This window comes from Piliocolobus tephrosceles, unplaced genomic scaffold (assembly GCF_002776525.5).
Source record: "Piliocolobus tephrosceles isolate RC106 unplaced genomic scaffold, ASM277652v3 unscaffolded_19, whole genome shotgun sequence".
NCBI classification, from domain to species: Eukaryota; Metazoa; Chordata; class Mammalia; order Primates; family Cercopithecidae; genus Piliocolobus; species Piliocolobus tephrosceles.
Genome location: NW_022300975.1, coordinates 3,561,073 through 3,585,034, shown reverse-complemented (window position 1 = coordinate 3,585,034; position 23,962 = coordinate 3,561,073). Strand labels below are relative to the sequence as shown.

The 23,962-nt window shown below is 37.0% G+C and overlaps 1 protein-coding gene across 11 annotated transcripts in view; it reads left to right on the top strand.

The window, feature by feature from the left end:
* The window catches only part of LOC111542908 (HMG box transcription factor BBX), a 274,644-nt gene that overhangs the window by 50,496 nt on the left and 200,186 nt on the right, over positions 1-23,962 (top strand). Inside the window, exon 1 of one of the 11 annotated variants that reach the window (XM_026456770.1) lies at positions 21,218-21,232. The exons of 9 other annotated variants lie outside the window; for them this stretch is intronic. The gene's annotated coding sequence lies outside the window, so the exon portion shown is untranslated. Of the gene's footprint in view, positions 1-21,217; positions 21,233-21,445; positions 21,654-23,962 lie in introns of those variants that run through there. One more of the 11 variants, XM_023212521.2, reaches the window with a different exon arrangement.

Here is a 23,962-nt window from a genome sequence, read left to right as displayed (position 1 = left end):
TGTAAAGAACCAGCTCTTTAAGATAAACAGTATCTAGAAGCATGGCCAGGTGCATTCACTGCACTGTAAGAGGGAGACATGGAGGGAGTAGTCAGGAAGCATGTATGTGGGAAGGGTTTCCTGTTTCCAGGCAACAGCAAGGAGCTACAGACAGAAAGCAACTTGAATATAAATTCATTCAAGAAAGGACATTTTACCACCTTGCCTTCTAAGCAGTGGGGACACAGACTTGACTGAAAGATAGGGTGAGGTTGAAGCTTCATTTGTCAGTGGGTAAAATTATTAGAAACCTGTTTTTCATTAGGTTTTATGTGTATGAAAAATATCACATACTAGTGGCCAGGTTAACATTTTAAAATATTTGAAAAATAGTAGCATCTATGCTTGCCTTCCTTCCAATTTTCCAGAAACATGGGTTTTTTTGTGGCTTCATTTTCCTTTCTTTCTGCCTGAAGAGCAGAGGGGCTGGTGGCCCCAAAACAGGCTCCTTCCCTGCCTGACTCCATCTGCAGGAAGAAGAAGCACAGCACACTCGGTTCAAAGAGGGGTGCCTCCTCCCTTGAAGAAGTCCATCCAGAGGTTCAGGGAGCAGATGAGGGAAGAGTTCCTCCTGCTCCCTGGACCAAGGGGAATGTGGACCTGTCCCCTGCTTGTGACATTTTCCCCATCCTGTCAAATGCAAGAGTAGCAGATTTGAAAGAGTGGAAGAAGGCAGTTGCAGGCGGCAGCTATGATTGGGGTGAGTTATTCTTGAGGCATTTGAGATATTGAATTGATGATTTAAATATTGGCCCACTAAAGATTTTATAAGTAGTATAGTCATTCCTTGGGCCCTGAGGGACCCTCTTGTTCTATACTGCAGCCCTTGCTTAATGAGAGGGATTACCCATGCTCAGAAGAGATGCATGTGTCAAATGCGTGCATTCTTTTTTCTCACTTCCACATTGTGTTTCCTCTAGTTGTTGAGGTGAACTCCTTTTAAGATAGACTTTACTGTTTCATTATACTGCTTATATTTAGGAGTTTTTCTTCAAAATCTATGTCAGAAGATAGGTCTCGTAAAGGGCGAGTAAGCACTGGGCGAATCATGCACTGGGATTTATCTTTTGATTAAGTTTGAGAGTGTGCCTGGAACAGCTGGGTGTTTCATCTCTCAGTCTGGAGCCTCCTTTAGTAACTTGTCCTGAGACTATAGGCAACCCACTAACTAGTTATAGGGCCACCAAAGGAGCTGCCCGGACACTTAAGCAAACACACAGGGTCCAAGCTTCATACTGGATCTCCTCTTGCCATCTATTCGAGGATGAATCACTGCTTGAAGGGTCTAATCTGTCTCCTTATTGTCCTGTCTGGAAGGGTCACATTATTTAAGTGTAACTCCTGAGAGCCTGGCATGTCTTTTCACACAAATGTTGATGGATGCTTTGCAGTCCCTCCCATCCCAGCAGATTTCTTTGTGCCTCTTTTTACATAGGCACTTAACCTGTGTTGAGGGAGCCTCTTTTATGACCAGAAAGAAGACGTTCAAGGAGTTTAATCCTCCCTGTTGGTATAGTTTGTTCTTCCCCAGTTTGCATATTCAGCTTTTAGTTAGATATCGAGCTGCCTGTCTCTTACCGTATCAGTCTTCATTCTATTACTTGTGTTCTTAAATGTCTTGTGGGAACATTAAAAAAGTACCTATGATGGTTGAATATCTTTAGTTTTACTATCATTTTCTATAGAATTTTAAAATCTAGTTTTAAGAACACAAGTTGGCAAGCTGTGGAGTATTTTTTGTTAATTATATAAATTATATATTTATGGCAGTGGATTTTTTTTCCCTACGTAACTTTGGATTGTACTTGAGAAGCTCATTTCAAATCAGCACAGCAGATTTTAAAAAGCCAATAATCTTTTATGTAAAATTTGAGTTACTTATGGCATTATATATGCAGTTAATTGGGTCTAGTTCATTTTAATCGCTTGACATCAGTTATAGAGTCCAATTTCAGACATAGGAAATTATGAAAGATTAATGTAATAAAAATAGGCTCTTTATCATGCTTTTTTCATGAAAAAATAGTTACACTTACTACGTGTTTATGTTGGCTATTTGATTTTTAATGATCTTGTTTCTCTTGTGCGAGTATTTTGGACAGAATATGAATTTTAAATCCACAGGTTTGTTGTGATTTTTAAAATACTATTTTCACTATGCTCCAACATTGTTATTCAGTATTATTATACAAGCACATTCATGTGATAATATATACTAACAGTTTGTTTTATTTTACTGAAGATTCCAAAACAAAATTTCCATATGTGATTCAATTAGTAAAGAACATTGTCTTTTGGTGTAATTATAGTAAATTTTAGTTTAATCTTAATATTTAAATATTTACCAAAAAATAGGACTCATATGTGGGTAAGTTATCAGGGGAAAAAATCCTATGATTTTAAAACTGTTAAGCGCTCTCTCTCTCTCTCTCCCCCTATATATATATATATTTTATTGAGACAGAGTTTTGTTCTTTTTTGCCCAAGCTGGAGTGCAATGGCACGATCTTGGCTCACTGCAGCCTCCGCCTCCTGGATTCAAGTGATTCTCTTGCCTCAGCCTCCTGAGTAGCTGGGATTACAGGCATGCACCACCATGCCTGGCTAATTTTGTATTTTTAGTAGAGACGAGGTTTCACCATGTTGGCCAGGCTGGTCTTGAACTCCTGACCTCGGGTGATCCGCCTGCCTCAGTCTCCTAAAGTGCTGGCATTATAGGTGTGAACCGAGACACCCAGTGCAGTCAATATTTTTAATAAGAGATAATAAACATCATGATTTTAGTTAGTCATCTGTCATTATGCAAACAAATGTTAAAATATGGATGACCTACAATCTACCTACTATCTGGTCTGAGTGTAATTTTTAAGTTATTATTCATAAATGAATTCTTGAATGAGTTTTGCTTAAAGACAATCTTGTATTTAACTAGGAGCAAATTTAAACCAAGCTTTTAATTTTTCATATCAAAGCTGATGGTTTTGCCTTAAAGTATCTTTGATCATATTTTTACTTATTAAGCTTCTATAAAATAGTTACACTCATTATTACACACTTAAATATATTATTATTACATACTTGTTGGCAGCGTAGGGTGGATAAAAGAGAAATTTAAGACATTTTCCCTGTGTCCTAGGAAGGAAATGGCCTTTTCCCATCTCCTTTGAATCTTTTTTTGGTTATGCAGGCCAGTCTCTTTTATGTTTCTTAAACTTAGAAATTCCCCTTCTGTGAGCTTTCATTTGAATCTTGCTCCTACCAGGTTTGAAGTGAAGAGACTATATTTTCTTCTAGGGGCTTAGCAGTACTTTGCATATACTAGACAGCTAAAAATTGTGGAATTAAGCATAGATTTTTAAAAAGTAGCTTTGATAATATAAGTATATGCCAAATTATAATTAGTGATTTGGTAATTGGTCTTCTGTGCTGTGGGCATAAGCTGATTGTTCAGTTTTTATACACTGCTCCATACTCCGTCATTAGTGTCCTTGAACTGGCTGTTTCTTTTACTTTGCAAACAGGAACTTAAGATAAGAATTTGGGTTATACATGAAATATTTATTTATCAGCAGCAGAGAAGAATTTATAGAATTTGTTAAATCTCATTCTTAATCATGTACTATGGCCTCTAGGGAATAGTTGTCTGATATTTTTAGAAAAGAATTATGTTATTATCATTACCATTAGAATGCTTTTTTTAAAATTAGAATCTAGATTACCTTTATCAATTTGTACACAGTATTACTACATCTGTAGTGGCATATTGGTAAAGTATTTACTTGAATATAATACGTATATATATGAGCCATAATATTTTTTAGATTCTTTAACTTTTTATTTTTAATGTTTTTCCCCCAAAACTTTAGGCAGAAGCAGTTATTTCTTCTTAGCTTGCTAGGGCATCTGATTTTCACCAAATTTCGCCAAACTGTCTGTTTTAAAAACATTCACATTTACCTAGTAGAAGTATTGTTAAAGTACTTTCTATAGGTAGCAAATATTGAGCAAAATCGTATTATATTTGTTGAAAATATTTGGAAAATATTCGTGCAGTTTTTACCTTAAACATTTTTAGCGCACGTATCACATATGGCATATGTAGAAGCTTTTTCTTTTTTAACACATTTTTGTTTTAAGTCTCATTGGATTGAGTTTTATCCCAGTATTCATACAATATTTACAAAGCTAATATTTTTTAATAACTGATTTTTTGACAAAAAGATGGAAGTTGTATCTTTATGGTTGAAAGATTGTCCTAGTCTGTCAGTTGTTGTCACTGAAAACCAATAGCCACCCAAAGTCAAACTATTCGTAGTAATTTTAAGACAGTTCCCAGGGACAAATTTCAACAAAGGAGGGAACATTCTCCCTGTTTTTATAGTTTGCTTGTTCGTTTTTAATCATGAGTGGAGAACAGTTCTTTCCTTATTGTCATACTAATATTATCCTACCTTAAATCCGTTGGCATATAAGTAAAGTAGTATTTCCTGTGTTAATGTTGTATTGATGGGAATATAATATGGTGGGAAGTTAGTATGCTTATGAGTTTAAGTTCCAGAACATTTAGTTTTAAAAGTTTTTAACTTAACTTTTCAATAATGATCTGTTTTTCTGCTTTGCTAAATAGAATTGAACAAATATAATTTTACTTTTTTTTGATAACTCAAAATCATCTTTGTTGCTGTTAGTACTAATAGAAAGGTATAGGTATGGACTGTGTGGTGTATTGTGCTCTTTGCTTCACTATAAACGCTCTACGATGCTGTTCTTTGGAGAACGACCTGTGCTTTAATACTTTTTTATATTCTCTTTTTCATATCATTAGACTCAAGACTCTTAGCAGCCTCGTTACATGATTTGCTGCTAGATAATAAAGCACCTGTGGAATATTGCAACTATAACCGAAATAAAAATCAACATATGAAGTTTAAAGCCTTTAAGTATATGGGACTTGTCAGATATCACTAAAATCAAGTTTTGGCTATACGGAGGACCTTCAATGTTTTTATAAGGCTTATACTGTTTGTATTTTGAGTAGTTAAGAGTCTCAGAGTGAACTTTCTGATTAACTCTTGAACTTTCAAAAGGGTTGGAAAGGAACTTGCAGATCAACTGCTCAACTGCTTATGTTATAAGTGAGGAAACAGAACACGAATGATTTGCTTGTTTATTACCAACAGCACAAGATAATAGATTTTGGAGTAATCGATCCTTTATTTATCATTTTAGGAACAAAGTGAGTGACTGAGTAGTTTTTTTTGCATCTAATTTTTTATTGACATGTCATAGTTGTACATACTTTGGAAGTGTATATGATATTTTGATACAAGTATATAGTGCATAATGATAAATCGGGATAATTGGAATATTTATCACCTTGAACTTTTATCTTTTCCTCTAACCATTTTGAAATTACAATAAATTGTTAACTGTAATTTTTCTGCTATATTATCAAGTACTAGAAAGTATTCCTCCACCTATTTTTGTACTCATTAACCAACTTCAGGCTGAAGAAATATTTATTCTACTGTGTATATGGCTTTCTTCATTATAGCCTCGTTTCTGATGAGCCTGAGCAGATTAATGATTCTGCAAAATAGTCCTCAGTTTTAATTTCTGGAACTATTTTTGTAGGATTATTTTGTTATTTTAATCTTCAAGATAAATTGTACTTTATACATAGTATTTCTAATGTTATTAGTTCTTCTGGACATAATTCAACTAACTTGCAATTGGCTTGTTTTTAACACCCCTGAATCAAATTGAAACAATACTGTTTTTTCTTTAGTTTTGCAGACATTTTAGAATTAAAAATAGTAGTTGTCAATTTAGTTTGTGAAACTTGTCCATTCAGATCTTCATGTCTGGAAAACTATGTGGTGGGCACTGGGGATGATAGCCCCTAACCTTACACTGTAATGATGGTAATCTACACCAAATTATTAATAATGCAATTGTTTTAATTCAAATTGTCATAAATTCTTAACAGCAGAAGAATGGAATACCAAGAGGATTGGACGATGGGTGCAGAATTGATCAAAACTATATGGGGTGGGGAAGGCTTCTTTAAAAAGTGATGTTTCTGTTGAAATCTTTTTTTTTTTTTTTTTTTTTGAGACAGAGTCTCACTCTTGTTGCCCAGGCTGGAGTGCAGTGGCATGATCTCAGCTCACTGCAACCTCCGCCTCCCGGGTTCAAGCAATTCTCCTGCTTCAGCCTCCCGAGTAGCTGGGATTACAGGCATGCACCACCACACCTGGTGGTTTTAGTAGAGACAAGGTTTCACCGTGTTGGCTGGGCTGGTCTCAAACTCCTGATCTCTGATGATCCGCCCACCTCATCCTCCCAAAGTGCTAGGATTACAGGCGTGAGCCACCGCCCCTGGCCTCAGTTGAAATCTTAATAATTACCGGCCTTTGAGAGACAAAAGTGCAGGTGAGTATATAAGAACAAGGCTTGGAGATCCAATTCAGTGGCATGAACCGTACTGGGGCTGAGAACTGGCCGTGGAAGCAGGAGGGGAAACCAGGAGAATGTCCAGTCAGTAATCCACATGGAGGAAACAATAAGGTGAGGAGGTAACCCACCACTGCATTTAGCAATATATAGGCCATTGCAATGATGTGGAGAGGTGTTCTGGAGGAATGGAGAAGGGTCAGAGTCATCTAACAGTGGGTTGAGGAGAGAGAAGGAAGAGAAAGGTGATAGTTATGTTGACAAATATTTTTAATGTTTTTCCTGGAAATGGAGAAGAGAGATAGGATGGTGGGGGTGAAATTGATAGTAGGCTGGCTATTTATACTAAAATAAATAAGATGTATCTTCATACCGAAGTAGAAAAAGATAACTTTGGAAGCTAATGAAGGCTTAGCTTCTTGAATGGTCTATACTGTATATGAAAGCAAGTACAATTAAAAAGTCTTTTAATTGTTCAATTTTCTATAATTCTAATGCTTCTAAGAAGCTCCCCTCCCTGCTGCCATTATGGGGCTCTTACCTAACTCAGTATACCAAAAATACTATCCTATTTCTTTGTCTGTGGTTCTTTATTTTTTTTTTGGAAAATGTTTTATCAAAATTTATAACTTCTAATGATGCTAAATTGGCATAACCACTTGAAAAAATAGGAGAAATAGTCCCAGAATAGGAAACTTGTGATACATCTGACTCTCTGGAGAACTAAAGTAAAAATTAAACTAAAAAGTAAACTTATTTTAATTATGTTGTTAAAAACACAGTAGGAAGATGTAAGAAAATAAGATATTTCGTTATATTTATTTCAGAAAAAAGGTCAGTGACCCGTAAACTAAGGGGTTTCCTAAACTTCAGATTTCACTTGACTATTACTCTTGGTTAGGGTCACATTATAATTTTTGGATATTTTTGTGAAAGAACAATACAAAGGAGTTTTAAATATGTTTTCTGATGTTCTTTCGTGTAACTGTATTGTTAAATATTTTCATTTAATGTTTAGTATTCTCATTTTAAGAAAAGCCAATGCAAAATCTGAAGTTAATAAAAAAAATAGATGGTGATTATTTGGCTAAGATAATTCACTCACATCATTCTCTTAACAGTAATCTGATATTCTAAAGAAGTTATTTATATATTATTAACTAACTTTTCTACCAGAGAACTGTGGCTGATGGCAGAGAAATTTAAAATGAAGAAATTTAAGACTGCGGCCGGATGCAGTGACTCACGCCTGTAATCCCAGCACTTTGGGAGGCTGAGGCAGGTGGATCACGAGGTCTGGAGATAGAGACCATCCTGGCTAACACGGTGAAACCCCATCTCTACTAAAAATACAAAAAATTAGCCGGGCGTGGTGGCACATGCCTGAGGTCCCGGCTACTTGGGAGGCTGAGGCAGGAGAATGGCCATGAACCCAGAAGGCAGAGCTTGCAGTGAGCCGAGATTGTACCACTGCACTCCAGCATGGGTGACAGAGCAAGACTCAGTCTCAAAAAAAAAAAAAGAAATTTAAGACTTTTGAATTTTAATCAAGAATGAACTTGTATGCAGTTTGTTGTACATACATACTCTGTTACTACAAATATATATTCATTTCTTGAGAGATAATTGTGTTTTTTAGATCTGGATTTCTGAAACTTGAGTCAAGTAATGGACATATCCTCAGGGGCCACCTAGTTTTTAATGTGAATTAAAAAAGAATTTTAATGTTTCATTTAGATGATAAATATAAAAGAAATAATGAATGTCTTCTTGGTTGCCTGATTAATTTGATTATAACTGATCATTGCTGTTGGATTCTCATCATAAAGTTTGCCTTTGTGTTTATGAGGCCCTGAAATGCCTACCTAAAATGATTGTTTAACAGTTAAGACTGTTTTCCTTGGGCTGGTTCACAGAGTTGTCTGTGGATTTATTTTTGTTACCAAGGCTAAGCAAGTTTGAGAAATAGTGTCCTTGATAACAGTCTGCAATTATTGTGATGTTGTAAGGAAGTGATTCCACACTTTTTTGGGGGGGGGGGGAATGGAGTTTCACTCTTTTTGCCCAGGCTAGAGTGCAGTGGCATGATCTTGGCTCACTGCAACCTCCACCTCCTGGGTTCAAGCTATTCTTCTGCCTCAGCCTCCCGAGTAGGTGGGACTACAGACGCATGCCACCACATCCAGATAATTTTTGTATTTTTAGTAGAGATGGAGTTCCACTATGCTGGCCAGGCTGATCTCGAACTCCTGACCTCAGGTGATCCATCTGCCTTGGCCTCCCAAAGTGCTAGGATTACAGGCATGAGACACCGCACCCGGACGATTTTACACCTTTGAGAGTTTTGCCATCTTATTTTGCTTCATTTAAAAATATATTCTCTCATTTCTTATGAATGTTTTTAAAAATTAAACTAATATTTTAAAAGAACATCTCTACTAAACATACAAAACAATTAGCTGGTTGTGGTGGTTCATGTCAGCAATCCCAGCTACTTGGGTGGTTGAGGCAGGAGAATCACTTGAACCTGGGAGGCAGAGCCTGCAGTGAGCCCAGATCATGCCACCACACTCTAGCCTGGTCGACAGTGAGACCCTGTCTCCAAAAAAAAAAAAAAAAAAAAGTGAAATTACTTTTGGTAAGCTTTTGAGAATTTAGTTACATTTTGGTATGATTTGGATCTTCTTGTAATTTTAGATAATCTACTCTAGAAATTGCTGTTCTCACAATTCCTAAATAATTAGTTGGGAATATGTTACAAAGTTTTTCCGTTTGCTGGTTACTGTTAGTTATTAAATTTGGGGTTTCTGTCCTAAAGCAGATCCTGTCTGGGGGCAGATGCTTAGAGGAGCCAGGCAGGAAGCATGAATATGTGAATGGGGCCTTGGGTAATACCATAGCAAATAGTCGGGATCGTGACTTAACAGGAGATGTGTGCCTCACCTGAAATCATTCAAATTCATTTTCACCTTCACTGGGTAGGCCAGACCAAGAGATTTGTAGGCTCAAGGCTCTTGTAGGAGTTAACAGTCTAGTTGGGGGAGGCAAAACGTACAGATGAAGTGGTTTATCTATAGTCCACCCATTTATTCATTCATCTATCCATCCTCTCATTTATACTTGCATTTACTCATCACTGAAGTACCTATTATGTGCCAAGCTTTAGACATAAGATGGAATCTCTACCTTTAGTAATTCACAGTTTTACAGCAAATTGGCAGAAAGCCAGCCAAAAACTATTACAGGAATAACGATTTTGAACAATATGTATCACTGACCAGAATTATCTTTGTATATTTTTACCTGTTTTCTGTTCTTCTTATGAAGGTAGAAGTCTTTTTTGCTTTATTATTCTCTTTTCTATCCCAGTGCCTAGAGCAGTATCTGATACATAGTACGTGTTAAATGCGTAATTATTAAATGATTTGAATGACTGAAGGTTCTGCTTGGTCAGCTAAGGCTTTATGGAGGGGAGGCGTATGAGCCAGGTCTCAGACGATGGTTAGGCCTATGAGGAGGTAGAGAAAGGAAGAAGTGACTGACAGACATTTTGAGGGCTGTGTGAACAACATGATCACAAAGTAAGCGGGGGCCTGGAGCAGGGAGTGGGGAATAGTGGAGTGATGTGGGTAGGAGGATCAGTAAGGAAGCCAGCCTGGATTGAGTAGCCGTTTCATGCTGGAGACAAGCCAGGAGCTAATGTGTTGGAATGAGATGTAGGTGGAAGGATGAGAGGGGTGTGGCACACATTGCACTCACAGAAGCAATTTGGTTGCTAGCTTGAGTTGTGGAATCACATATGTTAAGATTCCGATCCCAGTTTGCCACCTATAAACTGGGTAACTTTGTTTAAGCTGCTTAACTCCTGTGTGCCTGAGTTTCCCATTTCCAGTTAAAAAATACATACTTTGGCCATTAAGATTCTGTTCCTTGATGTTTTTAGTAACATGGGGAAATGCTTATGCTATTTTTCCTAAAACTGAAATAATGGAATAAAAAAGAAGAGGGTAAAAATTGAACATATAACATGATTTAAAGGCAGTGTGCCTCTTTATATGCCAAGGTTATAAAGAAAAAAGACTGGGAATCAAAAATATCAATAGTGATGTGATTATAGGCAATATTTATTTAATTTTAAAATTACATATTTAGTCTACTAATCAACACCCATGAATATAAGAAGTTAAATCTCCCAAGTTAGGTGAGAAATACCATAAATGATGTCTCCAGAGACCATCTGTGTTATCAAAATTAAGGGGGATATGTTACACCTACTTAGATTTCTGTCATTTAACCTGCCCCATGAACCTTCCATTTGACCTTTCTTACATACCACATTAGAATCTTTGGGTATCATTTTATGCTGTTCTCCAATTTTTTAATGTGAACTTAACTTTAGTGGAGGAAAAATTGAGGAACTGTTTCATTGTATTACTTGAGCTTATTAATAACACTCAGTGAGTAAACATCTTTTGAACATCTACTATTTGACCATCATCTTAAGTTCTTACGAAGGTCGATAAATAAGTGTATTTGGTTCTTTACCCTCCAAAAGTTTATAAAAGAGCTGAGAAATCGAAGCTATTAGAAGAAAATGATTAGTGGACAGTTAAAAGTCTAAGCAGTTTAATCCTAATTCTGAACTCTTTTTCTGTTTTCTACCTTCTAATCCAGTAGTCTTTCCCTTGCTTCCAGATTACCTTTTTGATCAAGTTATTTGGTCCTTCATTCAGATGGTTACTTGAAAATAAAAATACAGCAAAGAAATGACCACTCCTTTCAACTTAGCAGCACCGGTTTAAGTGATCAAATGATTGTAGTTGGCACTGTTTGAAGAAGTTCCACCAAAGGAAGCATGAAAGCCCAAGTCTTGACTTGGTTTTTGAGCAGTGCCACAGAGTTCTTTTTCAGTTTCAGAAGTGAAATCAGACTCTCCATTGTCTCTGGGAAGATACCAAAGAGGGCAGTTAAACCTGACTATTACTCAAGTGCAGAAAAAGCTCAGAATTTCTCCATGCCTGTTTTGAGTATTTTGGCCTTCTTAATCACAGAAAAGTCACACAGATTTATTTAGAGAAAGAGCAAGATCTAGCAAAACAAAATTTGTTTTAAAGTGTGATTTTCATAGTTGGCTAGAGATTTCATGCTCTATGAATTCTGATTAGTTCTTTATGCTTTTATTTTATTGCTTTCTATCATTTTAGGGTCTAACATGGTACTTTCATTTTTTTATAGGTCTTAAGTCTTTCATTTTTTTTTACCCCAAGAATATGTGGCATCACATGTGTAACATAGTTTTACAGTTTCAAATATGAAGTATTTCCCTTAAAGTGAACTTTTATAAACATCTCTGAAAATATTTTTATAAATAATCATTTTGTGGGACCTTTGTCGGTAGGGTTGTACCACTTTAAGTATAAAGATTTTATAAAATTATTACCTCTGTGCATTTTTTAACATGGTTAAGCAGAAATTTATATGTATTTATAGATATATGCATCTATTTTTATAGATATGTAGTAATTGTACATATTTATGGGGTATTTGTGATATTTCGATGCATCCATACAGTGTGTAATGATCAAATCAGCGTAGTTGGGATATCACCTCAAACATTTATCATTTCTTTGTGTAAAGAACATTGCAAATCTTCTATGTATTTTGAAATACACAGTAAACTGTTGATAAGTATAGTCACCCTACTGTGCTTGCGAACCCTAGAACTTACTCCTTCTAAAATGTATTTTTGTACCCATTAATCAACCTCTCTTCCACTTGCCTACCCTTCTCAGTCTCTGGTATCTACTGTTCTACTCTCTACCTCCGTAAGATCCTTGTTTAGCTCCCATGTATGAGTGAGAACTATACACATCTATCTTACATCAGTTTTCTGAGTCTCCACTTCTCTTATTTTACCCATTCCTCTCTTATTTTTTTAAATTACTTTAAAGTTTGAGTACCATCAGAGCACCTCCTACCTACATAGATCGGTCCCTTTTCTTTCAGTGAGTTGGGCTGCTTGTTCCTCTCTCTTACATCTTGGCGCTTATTTACTTGTTATGTACTCCATTTTCAACAGCTATAGCAGTGGGCTGTGCCCAGCACTTGGGTTGGGGACAGATAATAGGAATTAAGCTGCTTTTGGAGTATGGAGTGAGGATTCCACTCAACAGTGGCAGCACAAGTTGCATGTGGTCCCAGTGGAAGTCAGTTTGCCTGCTGCAAAGTCAGTTTGCCTGCTGCAGTATTGCCGGAAACTTAGTTACTGACCTTTCATGACTTTGCTTCCCTAATACAACTTGAAATACCTCCAGCTTCCAGGCATTACCCACCCTTGCAATTTGGCCAGTTTCCTAAAGGTTAATGCCATTCTGGATAGATTTCTTTTCCCCCAGTCTGAAGTATAGAATAATATATTAAGCATGTATAGAATAATATATTAAGCAGAGAAACACATCATTCCTTTTCAAGGTTAATATCTCTTATTGGTGCTTTCAGTTCTAAAGAAGACCTTTTAAAGGATTTTTTTTTTAACTGTAATGCCCATCTGAAGAAAAAAGCAAACTTGGTTTTCCAATAAGCTCCTTAACATTCTTCATTTTTCATAGGACAGTAAAGAAAATTGTAAAACTTACAAACTAAAAGTAAAATGGGTCAAAAGCATGGTTGGAGAATTCAGGGGAGGAATGTAAGTCCATTAAAAAAAGCTTATAAAGACTTGGTTTAAGATCTATAAACAGTCAGTAAACTACTAAAAGAGGTTAAAAAGGAAAGGGGGAGATATTTATGTTGTGTTATTATTTTTTTTTTTGAGACACGTCTCACTCTGACTCATGCTAGAGTACGGTAACGCTATCAGGGCTCACTGCAGCCTCAACCTCCCTGGCTCAAGTGATCCTCCTGCCTCACCCTCCCAAGTAGCTGGGACCACAGGCATGCACCAGTATGCCTGGCTAATTTTTGTATTTTTTGTACAGATGAAGTCTTGCTTTGTTGCCCAGGCGGGTCTTGAACTCCTGGGCTTAAGCAGTCCTCCCACCTTGGCCTCCCAAGTGCTGGTATTACAGGCAGGAGCTGCCCAGCCAGTAAATGTTACATCTACTAAAAACTTTTAAAAGGAAGGTCCAAACCCCACACTGAAATGTTTTCTTGAGGCAGAGTATTATGGGTGGTTAAAATGTTCTTAGTACAATTTCATGGAAGTAAAGGGAAGATATTTGAAATTATGTGGTGAGGAGATTCTGAAACTTGCCGGTGTTTTTATGCTGGTTAGCCTTTGTAATCATTATGGTGCGAAAATTGTTATTTTTGAATATTTTTGGCATTGTATATATAATTTCTAGTTAGCTATGACTGTGATTTCATATTAGAGATTAACCCCATCAAGAAGTTAATTGTCTCCCAGTTTAGTGTGACTTTCATATCCAAGAAAACTTGTAAGCTTGTCTGTTTACAAAATGTAATCTACTTACTGTTCCTATGTTTTTCTTAATGTTTTGGGTTAAAAATGGTGTTTTAAACAGCCGGGTTTGGTGGTGCGCATGTGTGCTTCCAGCTGCTCAGGTGGGAGGATTGACACTTGAGCCTGGGGTGTGAAGGTTCGCAGTGAGCCGAGATTGCACCAATGCACTCCAGTCTAGGTGATAGAATGAGACCTTGCCTCAAAAAAAAAAAAAAAAAAAAGGTGTATTAAGATGACTGTATGTTCTTTGTGAGATTACCGATTTTAAAAAATCTTATAAAACTGATTTTTAATATAATAGTAGCCTTAGTATTGAGCAGAATGCTCGATCTTAAACGTCTGTTGGAGTCCAGTAATACAAGGACATTTTAGGGAAATGTGAAACTTTTAAAAATAGATCTTTGCATAGAACCTAAAGTTTAAATTTAAAATGTATTTATGTATTGATATTGCTGTGTTTACCAGTATATATGAGTTTTATTGATATGTTTTATTGATAAAAGGGGCACTTGTAATTTTTAGGAATGCCGAGGTAACTTTTTCAAATGTTTCAAATAAATATATTTAGATTCATCAAAACAGTAATCAAATTTGGGGAGTTTCAGGAATATTATAATAGGTGATCCTTGATCTTGAACCTCCCAACTCCACACACGTCTTAAGGGCCAACAGTTTCTGTTAAGTTGTACAGCTTATCTTATGGGAGAGTGGTTTTTTTAGATCAAGGTCAAATGCTCGTTTAGCTCTATGTTTTTCAAGGACCCTATACAGAAATAAAGAACTATGATTTTTTTTAAGGTTTTCAAAATTGTCTCTGAGTATGTATAATTTAAACTTTGCACTGCTAAAAAGCAAATTATCTGATCTTAAAGTCTTACTGGTGTTTTGCTAAATCTCTTAACACCCTCGTTGGCAGTTCAAGGATTGTCTGCATTTGGCCTGTGGCAGTTCTAATAGCAACAGTCAATTAATCAACCAATATAAAAGTGTTTATCTGACACTGACCTTGTGCTAGGCACTTTGCTAGATATTATGGGATAAACAAAGCCCTTTGAGCTAGGTTATAAATTTTAAGTGATCATGACCCTAAGGCATATCTTTTGTTTGAAAACTGAATACTGACTGTTTGTTCACCAAAATGGATACTGAAACATCAACCCAAGGGAAGCTTCCTTTTCATTTTCCCAAGTGCCATGCCAGAGTAATCACTAATCCACTAAATCCTAATCAATTTTGGTGATCCAAGATTATTACTGTCTAAGGAGATAGACTTCCAGAGTGGCAATGGAAACCTTGAAGGATTCAGAAAACAGACTTGAAAACGTTCAAATAGTTTTTCTTGCAACATTTACTGAGTGCAGCACAGCATACTAGGTGCCGCGGTTGTAAAGATGAACAAGACATGGATCTTCTGTGGGATCGTAGAGGATATTGGGGAAACCAGATCTATAGTCATGGATGGGAGTCATCTGCTCTCTAAGTGGCGTATGCAGAGTGTTTGGGAGTACATAGGATGCAACCTAATTCTGCCAAAAGGAAGTGGGCAAACTGTGATTTCCCTCAGTCCCTGTAAGTGGAAAACAAAACAAAACAAACAACCCCCCCGCCAAAAAACAAAAACAAAAACAAAACAGACTTTAGTTTTAGACAGAAGCTGTAGAGGAAAATAATGTGGATTAAAGGCCCAAAACACAGTTATTCAGAGGAACCCGGAAATAACATTGCATGCACATATGATATAAGATTTGCCATAGAAATAGAATTGCAGTTCAGTGGTTGAGAGGGAGGTTTTGCTGGGCTCTGATATTTCAGAGGCAAATGCTTTTCTTTGTGCTTGTATCAGGTCGTCAATGAGGGGTGATTAAAATGATCACATTTTTCTCTTAGAGTCAGATAGCAGTTATTTAATAGACAAGAATTAGACCCCAAGTTGTATCACAGACCAGGTATTTGCTATTTTTCTTTTAGTATTCTTTTAGGCATCGGATAAATTTTTTTATATGTAAATTCATCTTTCTTGAGCTGTTTCCCTTTCCTCCCCGTTTCAAGTAGCTGATGTATTTTCATGTTCACAGTTGCAGGCCTCCATTTAGTTCGTCCATTCCACTGCACATTATTCTTTTCCGGGGACCAGCTTCCTTGGTGACTTCTTCCCTGAAGCCCTTACTCCTGTCAGTCTCACTTAGTCAAGTTCTCGTCTCTTTATGTCTCATCACCACTGGGGTGCTTCATAGACCTAGCCCCTCTAGCCTAACTATAGACAAGGTCGGTGATGGCAGTGGAGATGACAATGATGGTGGTGGTGGTGGGAATAAAGGCAGTGCTATAATTATATCATTTCCAGAGAGGCCATATTTCTGACTACGAGCCCTAGAGCCAGGCTGCTTAGCTTCAATGCTAGCTCTTTCTTATTTCTATGACCCTAGGCAAATTGCCTTACCTCTCCTAGACAAGGTCTTTCCTCATCAATGAGACAGGAATGAAAAGAATAGTATTTACCACATCATAGGACTGTTGGGAGATTTAAGTGAATTAACATATGTCATATAATAATATCTTAAAAATGTTATGTTCTTACTTTTAAATTTTTGCCACTGTCCCCTGCCTGAAGAAAAAAAAAATTATTATTTGGTAAACTCAAGTTGCTAACTGGCATGTACTAAGGATACTGTCTTTTTTGATCCCTCAAAGTTGCTGTTATTACCTTTTACAGATGAGGAAACTGAGACTTAGAAAAGTTAAATAATTTGCTCACAGTTACGTTGTCTGAATTCAAACCCACATCTGTGTCACTCCAGAATGTCTGCTCTTTAAAACTCGATGCCCCACGGGAATCATAGAACAGAGCAGGAATGCTGCTGCCATTCCTTGTGGCAGAGTCTGTGTTTATCCTAACAGAGCTGTTTCAGTGGGGCAAGCATGTTTACTAGGGAACTGGGCTGGACCATCCATCTGGAGGCTTGAGTTCTAGTTTTGGCTTTCATCTGCTGCCTTTGTGACCTTGAGCAAGTCACTTAAATACATACGAGGTTCAGATTCAAATCATTAACCTGGGAATAATAGCAGAGTTGCAGAGAGGATCGAGAGAGAATATAATAATAGTAACCTTATAATAATTTATGGAAGAGAATAAGGGGCCTAGCTTACCATATGGGCATTTTAAAAAACAGAATACCTCCCCTCTGATGTTACTTGAATTTTATTTGCTACTTCTTGAAAGTGAAAGGTTTATTTCATGCTTCTGGGAATGAACCTGAGGTTTCAAACAGAGTGAACCAAGAACTTGGAAACTGAAGCTTCAGACTGTCAAACATATTAATAAACAAAAACATTTAGTGCGGAAATAACTAATAAAAGTATAGCAATACGGACTTGTGTGAGTGGTTGAGAGGGAGATGGATTTGACACTAAAATGAATGAGGATCACAGATTAAAAATGTATTAGGCCTCTCCTTTCTGTGACTCTTTGGTTATGTCAGAGCAGACTGAAGTTTTGTATGGAACACGTATAGTTAAATTGTTCTATACCTTACTCAGCAATCACTATCAGTGGTCCAGAATGCATATGATCTCTAAAAATAAATTTCACAAACTTGATGTAAAGCTTACTTTTGAACAACACGGGGTTTAACATGCTGACCCCTGCACAAAAATCTGTGTGGAACTTTTGATTCCACCAAAACTTAAATAGCCTACTGTTGACTGGAAGCCTTACCAGCAGCATAAATAGTTGGTTAACATATAATTAGACTAGTATCTACATATGTTTTGTGACATACCTAATTTTGTCTTAATTTTTTTGATATTTCTAGGCTTTGCAGTTTGTCTGTGAGTTTTCACAAATTGTCGCAAATCTCCAAATAGTTTTTCAATATATTTTTTTGAAAAGAATCTGTGCATAAGTGGAATCACATAGTTACGGTTGTTTAAGGGTCAGCTGTATTTTATAGACAGCACACTCATCTCTTACTTGACCTATTTTTATTAGAATTAAACAGATCTAATTAATTTTTTGGCTGATTTCCATGCCTACTGCAGTTAGAATGCAGGGGTTGGGGGCAGGAACCGGGGTAGGGACTTCATGCAGTCATTCAGTGTTGAGAAGTGATAGGAGGAACCTGACCAAAAGGGGGAAAATATCCAGAACATAGTAAGTTTTCTTGATATGGAATCTTTAACTAAAAAGTATATTCACATCTTTGCACTCATGTCAGTTTTGTGAGATAGTTTAAGAAAGTAATGGTATTGGCTGGGCGCGGTGGCTCAAGCCTGTAATCCCAGCACTTTGGGAGGCCGAGACGGGTGGATCACGAGGTCAGGAGTTCGAGACCATCCTGGCTAACACGGTGAAACCCCATCTCTACTAAAAATACAAAAAACTAGCCGGGCGAGGTGGCGGGTGCCTGTAGTCCCAGCTACTCAGGAGGCTGAGGCAGGAGAATGGTGTAAACCCGGGAGGCGGAGCTTGCAGTGAGCTGAGATCCAGCCACTGCACTCCAGCAGCCTGGGCGACAGAGCGAGACTCTGTCTCAAAAAAAAAAAAAAAAAAAAAAAAAAAAGAAAGTAATGGTATTAACAACTTTTTATGGGGAAGAAAGTTGGGACCCAGAGAGTTTCAGTGCCTCTCTCAGGGACTAGCAGCTTATGTGAGATAAACTAAGCCAGGAATTGAATCTAGCTCATAAGATTCCACACCTTGCAATTTCCTGGCAGAGATGGAGAGAACCAGACCAGAGCAGCCTCCTGGGTCTTGGGGGCATTATGTTTGAGTGCTCAGTGGGATTAGTGTTACTGGTGATTGCCTGGGAAACACTAATAAAGGTTAAATCGTGTTGATGTGGTCCATTTAAGAAGATGGGAAAGAGTTCCCCATTTTGGCAACATTTTCATCTAGATTAGTTTAAAATTAGAAAACAAAACTGGTACTCAACGAGTATAACCACAAATATCTGGAACACTTAGTTGATCAAAGTGGCTCATTTCCTGAGGGTCTAAATTGCTGTTTTCTTTGGTTTGTTTGTTAATTTTTTCATTCTGTAGTGACACTTGAAAGGTGTTTTGTGTTGTGGAATAGATGAAGAGTAAACCAGTACAGTGGCCTTTAAACACTTTTACTCCAGTAAAAGAATTTTGAAAACTATGGATTACTTTATTGACATTTGAAGTTTTTCATTGTAAGTCTAAATCATTTGCTAATGGTATAATTGCCATTTTATTGTAGATATTGGCATTTCTGAGTAAAATTGCTATATTCTTAAATATATTTTTCTTAAGCAAAGCCTATAACTTTATAATACTTTCTGTTATCCACTTATGAGCTACTCTTTATGTGAAATGTTTGTGTTAATTAAAACTTTTTCCGCATTTTATCTTTATGTATAGTTATGTTTAAAAATCTATTATTGATTACCCTATCATATTTCTGGATAAAAAAGTTAATTTTCTGTGACTGTACAGCTCTCAGTGATTTTTTTTTTGAAGTATCATTAGAGTGATGATTAGAACACAGTAGGTCAAAATACACATGTAAATTGCAAATCTTTGAAAAATATTGAGCTAGAAATACAATTTTCCTAGAAATTTATGTCTTTATGCATCATTGGTGTTTTTCTTCTAATTAATTCATAGTTAGTATATGAATATTATTGGGAAAAGAGTTCAGCATATTTTTCATTCTTTTTTACTATATACACTCTGAAATTTTGTTGACATAAGTTGAAGAGAATGAGAGTACTTATATAGCAGTGTTACTCATTTCTTTTAATGATTTATCATTTAAAATTATTTTTAATGATTTAGTGATTTATCAGCTGACAACTCAATTAGGTCCCTTCTCCAGTTTTATTCTAAATAAAGAACTGGCAAAGCCACCTGAGTTGCAAAAGAAGAGTGATTGATTAGGGCCATTCACTTTTTCACCAACGATATTTCTAATTGTCCCCTTGTGTCCTGCCCAGAGATATTCTTTTTTTTTTTTTTTTTTTTTTGGGGTGCCCTACACAAAACACAGCCCCAGAGGGTGAGGCTGATGATGGGTGAGCTGTGTGCCTTGATTTTGTAAAATGGGAGAATGAGGGGTTTGGGAAAGGGAAGGTAAGATAGGGGAATCTGTTCCCCTGGAGCATTCTCAGACAGGTCAGTTTTAGGAGAGGGTACTTGGAAAACCTGACATGGAAATTGATTTACTACCTGTGTGCCTGCGTATCCTTTGGAAAACCATATGCTTCCAGAATTTCATTTATCCGAGTCTGAAGACTTTTGTGATAGTCATTGCTGTATTTTGGCATCTTAATTTTTTAATAAGAATTTCTAGTCTGTGTGTGTGTATACGTCCCTTAAACTTAGAACACTGCTGGCCAAGGTAAATTGTTTATGCTGTGTAGGGTAATGTCTTATATCTTTGGTCCTGATTGTGTCTATGCATCTGTTTATAAATTGTCTTTTCCTAAGCATGAGTCTTTGCAATCCTAATTCTCTGTAAGTTTTCCAGATCAGGATTAACACTTGAACTACCTGTAACTTAGCCCCTTTTATAGCTTGTGCTAGTCTTACTCGCATTGACGAGTACTTTGGCAAAGCATATCTAAAATAGCTTAATATAGGGAACTGCTTGCAATTTTGAGTAAACATCAAACAATTGGCTTACTTTCTGCCTCCCGGCTTATTTGTTTTGGGTCTCAGTTTATAAAATTACAATAGTACAAGAGACTGCAGATATAATTTATATTAATTCTTTAGTTTTACAGAAAATGAAACTAGAAAGGTTACGCCAATTGTCAGAAGTCACATAGGTGGTGGGGAAAAAGTAGAACCTATGTCCCTTAACTCCCAGTATTATAACCTTTGCTACATCACACCTTCTGCTGCCTTTTGCTAAATTGCATTCCTCACCTCAATCCTATTTAATATTATTTCTCTTGAGGGCTGATTAGCTTTTGGTGATTCAGCATTATTTTTTAAATAGAAAGGCATTTACTTTCTCATTGAAGACTTTCTCAAAACAAAAATACTGCTTACCCCCTGGCAGATACTTTCTGCCCCACAACAGGACAGAGCTAGGCAAGCCTGGGGCCCTCTGGCCCCAGGCAGTGGCCCTGGGGGAGGAAGGGGATATTAACAGATCAGAGTAGAGGTGGATTGGCAGAGCGGGGGCTGGTGGGAGGTGGGAAGCTTACATCATTTCCCTGCAACTGGGCTCTGGCGGGGCTGTAAGGCCTTACTTTCCCCTGTGTAATAGTTTACCAGATTGACAGAGATTCGTAAAAGGAAGGAAAGGTATGGCAGGATGGATGCTCACCCTGTTTATAAATCTGTGCTATTAGATGAAACTGTCAATAAGTAACTAGAAGCAGCCAGGCCTGTCTGTGCTTCGCTCTCTCCCCCAGCTCAGTTCCTTTCTGCTCCGCCCCATCCCTGCTCTCTGCTGCTCAGATCAGCTTCCTGCTTCTCATGAAAGCTGTTCCCCTATAAAGCTGGTCTGCTTTCACTGAAAGAATTATATTCATAACTCTGAGGCTGGTTTTGTGGAAGTATTGTTGGTTTGGTTTCCTTTGGGGGATGAAGGAGGAGGAAAGAATTTTAAAAAAACAGAGGGGGCAGGCTGAAAGAGCAAAATCATCTTGAATTTTGTTGTCACATCGTGCCGGTGTTATAAGCAGCTCTGTAGACTGCCGCACTGAAAACATTTCTGTGAGAGGTATGTGCTTGAAAAATGGAAAGGTGACTGTTGGCTGTGGAGCAAACTGCCCGTCCAGCAACTGCTTAGATGACTGTAAGGTCGTAATTCTATCTAGTGTTTTGATATGGAAAGGGTAATCCTTATTTGAAACGTAGCACAGTTAACCAGCTTAATGGTAAAAAAGGTTAAATATATGCTTCGTTCCCACATCAGGACTCCTGAAATGCTCGTTCAGGCTGAAAACGTCTAGTCAAATCCACGGTGTTATTCCAGGCTCTTTTTGGTGGCGGTTGTCTGTAAACAAGATGATGATTTTTAATACATCTCTCATTATTTATGAACCACATGACAAAGATTAATGAGAGAGACTCCAAGTAGCCTAGAAGAAGCTTCAGATTCATTAGGAGCTTTTTGCACTGACAGATGGCAAAAGTAAAAGGAAATGGTGATGATTTATTGTAATCTAAAGTGAAAGTTTTAAAGTTTTTAGAGGGTGCGTTACATCTAAGTGGAAAAATCTAGAGGGGCCACTAAAATTGAGAAGCATAACCTACAACCATTGATGCCTGACCTATATTAAGGCCAGAAGCCTTTTGAACACACACACATGTATATTTTCAAAGGAAATTAAGAAATCTTTATAAATGTTTTTATTCAGTAGTCAGAGAAAAGAATTAAGAATAAGAATCTAACCAACACCTAAGGAAGCATGGAGAACTGTATATTTGTTACTAAAAATCCAGATTGTTCTGTTATAGAAAGTTTTAGAAATGTTTAAAGTAGGAAAATATATAACATTTTATCATGTACATTAGATGTGCTACTAGTGGTAGAGACCATTCAAACTACAAAGTAGTTTCTACTTGATTTCAATTGTTTTATCATGGAAGATACTGGAGAACATTTGAATGTTAGTATGTTTTAAATTTATTTTACAGAACTTGGAAAATTAAATTGTTTAAGTTACTTTACATACAAAGGTGCTGGCACTGTTCTTTTCCACAAAGACAATAGTGCTTAAATCTTTGAAACCTTTTATTCATGAATAGAATACGCTGGCTGTTATAACCCAAGCTATTATAAATTCTTGAGAGTGCACCATTTAAATTTCGTTTCTTCTCAAGTATTTATAAAAAGGAGATAATCTTCATGATCATAGAGGATAATGTTGGGCCTAACAAGTTAAAAATATTAGAAATTCTAGAGAAGAAGGAATCTGGGAAGTAAACCTAATACAGGCCTCTGAGGAGGACTCACCTCTACACCACAGAGAGACAGGTGACCATCCTGACTGTCCATGTGTACCTCGCTTTACTGTGCTTCACTTTATTGCACATCACATATACTGTATTTTTTTTTTTTTTGCAAATTGAAGATCTGTGGCAACCCTGTGTCAAGTCTATCAGCACCGTTTTCCCAGCGATATGCCCTCACTTCCTGTTTCTGTGTTAAATTTTGGTCATTCTTGTAACGTTTCAGATATTTTCATTATTACCATATCTGCTGTGGTGATCTGTGACGAGTGATCTTTGTTGTTACTATTGTAATTGTTTTGGGGCACCACGAACTGCACCCATACAAAACTGCAAACTGAATTGGTAAAAGTTATGTGTTCTGATTGCTCCATCCACTGGTCGTTCCCATTTTTCTCCCTCAGGCCTCCCGATTGTCTCAGACACAACAATATTGAAATTAGGCCAATCAGTTACCCTGTAGTGGCCTTTAAGTTTTGAAGTGAAAGGGTCTCATGTTTCCCACTTTAAATGAAAAACTAGAAATGATTAAGCTTATTGAGAAAGGCATGTTAAAAGGTGAGAGGGGCGAAAAGGTAGGCCTCTTACATTAGCAGCTAGCCAAGTTGTGAATGCAAAGGAAAAGTTCTTGAAGAAACTTAAAAGTACTACTCCAGTGAACACACAATGATAAGAAAGCAACACAGTCTTATTGTTGATACGGAGAAAGTTTGGTCTGGATAGATCAAACCAGCCACAACACTCCCTTAAGCCAAAGACTAATCCGGAGCAAGGCCCTAACTCTCTTCAATCCTCTGAAGCCTAAGAGAGATGAAAAAGCTGCAGAAGAAAAGTTTGAAGCTGACAGAGGTTGGTTCATGAGGTTTAAGGAAAGAAACTGTCTCTATAACATAAAAGTGCAAGGGGAAGCAGCAAGTGCTGATGGAGAAGCTACAGCAAGTTATCCAGAAGATGTAGCTAAGACTATTGATGAAAGCAGCTACACTAAACAACATATTTTCAATGTGGACAAAATAGCCTTCAGTTGGAGGAAGATGCTGTATAGGATTTTCATAGCTAGAGAGAAGTCAATGC